The sequence below is a fragment of the Geospiza fortis genome, unplaced genomic scaffold (genome assembly GCF_000277835.1).
Source record: "Geospiza fortis unplaced genomic scaffold, GeoFor_1.0 scaffold366, whole genome shotgun sequence".
NCBI lineage: Eukaryota > Metazoa > Chordata > Aves > Passeriformes > Thraupidae > Geospiza > Geospiza fortis.
Window position 1 is genome coordinate 4,707,838 of NW_005054342.1, and position 3,138 is coordinate 4,710,975.

Sequence of the window (3,138 nt, forward strand, 5' to 3'; positions counted from 1 at the left end):
AAGCAGTAGGCACAACCAGTGAGCACTGTGGTTTCAAGCAAGTTTTCATAATTCTTTTTGGTTGGGCTCCGTACATAAAATGTAGAATCATAAAATATCCTGACTTGGAAGGGGCCCACATGCATCATTGAGTCCAACTCCTGGCCCTGTACAGGACACTCCTAAGAGTCACAGTTTGTGCCTGAGAATGTTGCCCAAATACTTCTTGAACTCTGTCAGGCTGGTGCTGTGACCACTTTCCTGGGAAGCCTGTTCTGTTGCCCAACCACCCTCTGGGTGAAAATCACTTTCTTAATACCCAGCATAAATCTACCCTGGCAACTTCAGGCCATTTGGGTCTTGTCACTAGCCAACACAAAGCACAGTGCCTGCCCTGTCTCTTTCCCGGAAGTTGTACACTGCAATGAGGTCTCCCTCAGTCTCCTATGCTCTGGCTCAAGAGACAAAGTCACCTCCGAGCTTATTCATATGGCTTCACCTCAAGGCCCTTCACCATCACTGTGTCCCTCCTTTGGATACTCTCTAAGAGCTTGTTATCTTTTTGATATTGCAGCACCCAAAACTGCACACAATATTCAAGGTGAGGCTGCCCCAGTGCAGAGCAGAGTGGGACAATCCTCTCCCTTGCCCAGCTGGCCTGATGCACCCCAGGACATGGTTGGCCATCCTGGCTGCCAGGGATGATTCATGTTCAACGTGCCATCAACCACGGCCCCCAAATCTCCTGCTGCTCTCCAGCACCTCGTTCCCCATTTGGGATGCCCATCCAGGGATGCCCCATCTCAGGTGTAGAATCTGGCACTTGTCCTTGTTGAAATTCATTGCCCAGCCCTCTGATTTGTCAAGATCTCTCTGCAAGGTCTCTCTGGTTTTGGGGGAGTCCACAACTCCTTCCAATTAAGTATCACTGGCAAACTTATTTAGTATCCAAAGTGATTTATGAAAATATTGAAGAGCACTGACCCTAAAATGGAGCCCTGCCAAACTCCACTAGTGCCAAGTCACCAGCCTGATGTAACCCCACTTACTATAACCCTTTGTGTCTGACCCATGAGCCAGTTGCTCAGCCATTGCATGTGTTTATCCATCTGAATGATGAGCAGGCACAGCAATGAAACTGATGGGCCTGGAGTTACCAGGGCTATCCCTCTTGCCCTGCTTGAAAATCGGGACAACACTGATGGACTCCAGCACATTCAAAAGCATTTTCACAGGGCACCATGCTAACTAGTTCCCTGAGCAGCCTGAAGTCTGCTCTCCTCATATCCAGAGGTGAAGTTTTGATGACACTTTTCCTCCTGCCAACAGAGAATTTAAACCGGGTTGCTTTGGGATTGCTGTGGCCAAGATAGCTACCAATTACCACCCCACTCATGACACCCTCTCAATTAGCAAACTAAAAAATCAAGGAGGGCACCCCACCCTTCCTAGTCAGCTGCCTTAACACCTGTATCAAGAAGTTATTGTCTGGGTGTTTTAGGAAACTTCTGGACCTCCTTGTACCAGCTGTGTTAACCCTGCTAACATCTGGCATGTTGAAATCCACTATAAGGACAAGGGTGGTTGATTTAGAGGTGTCCCTTAGTTCCTTAAATAATTCATCAGTGTTGCCATCCTGGCTGGGTGACCTATATTAAACTCCCATGATGACATCCGCTTTATTTGTCTGCCCCTTAATCCTTACATTTCAAAACAGTTTTTATCCCTATCTGGATTATGTCAATATGACCACTTTCTTACATTTTCAGTCTGCCAGGTAAGACAAGGGTAAAGTATTTCCTATCCTGGTGCACTAACATGTAGGCATTTGGGAAGGTTTTTCAAGGTGAGGGTTTGAAAGCTAATATTAAAAAAATTCTATGAGTAACTTGAGGAAATGGAGAATTTCTATATTTTTAATATAAATTTTGAGGCATTTCAGAAGTTTTATAGAGTATTTTACTTCAAATGCCTACTATATCTTGATTCAAGAGATGTCTGTGATAAATGACAGACTAACCAGTTAGGTCATGGTTGCATTTTTTACTTTGAAAATGAAGCCCGGAGAATCAAATTCCTTGTTTTATTACAATGCTTCTTACATAATAACAACAACTAAATGTTGTGTACCTTTGCCTAAATGCCAGCAAATGGTCTCAGTTCTGTTAGCATTTCATTGACATTCAGTCTGTGGCTTCATGTTGGCCAAAGCCAATAATAGTCCCATCTGCCAAGTCTTGCTCTACACTCCTAATTCCTTAGCTGCCAGGGAACAGGAGTCTAAGTAAGAGAAACTTGACTTATGGTTTATTTGAATTTCAAACTACTAATATATATCCCCAACAAACTTACGCTGAAGGATGATTATTTGCCTCAGAGCAGTTTCTCCCTTGAGCAATCAGTCATATTTGCCTCCAGACTCCTGCCATTGCCTGCCATTAGCAAGTTCACACTTTGTCCCCCAGCGTCCTTACTCCTTCATGTGTAGTGGCATCACTTTACTGTTCCCAGCCTCTGTTCCTTCCCTGGTTACAGAAGATGCAGAGGAGGCAGAGTTACTGATGTCTTCTTTGCATTGGTCTTTACTTCCATGACCAGCAATGGGCAGAAACTGATGCACAGGAAGGTCCAGCTGAATAGGAGTTTCTTTACCATGTGGATGACCTTGCACTGGAACAGATTGTGCAGAGGGGTTGTGGAGTCCCATTCATTGGAGATACCCAAGAAGCATCAGAACAACCAGAGTCACAGTATTATTAGGGTTGGCAAAGGCTTTGGAGGTCATCCAGTCCAACCCCTCTGCCAAGGCAGGATCACCCAGAGCAGGTTACACAGGAACGCAGCAAGGTGGGCCCTGGATGTCTCCAGAGACACACACCGTGCTGTGCCGCGGGCTCCAGGATGACCCTGCCTGAGCAGGGAGGCTGGGCCAGATGCCCCAGTGTGGTCCCTTCCAACCTTTCCCACTGAGAATCTCTTTGCCTCCGAGCTACTCCTTACTAACCTTTCTCGTCTGAAACACTTACAAGCTACTTTATTTTATAAATCAACAGCACAGTTTGCAGATGGCCCCTCAATGATATAAACAATCTTTTTTTAATTTATTTGTTTTTAATCTCCGCATCCCGGCTGTAAGGACGCTCGGATCCCCGTTCCTAC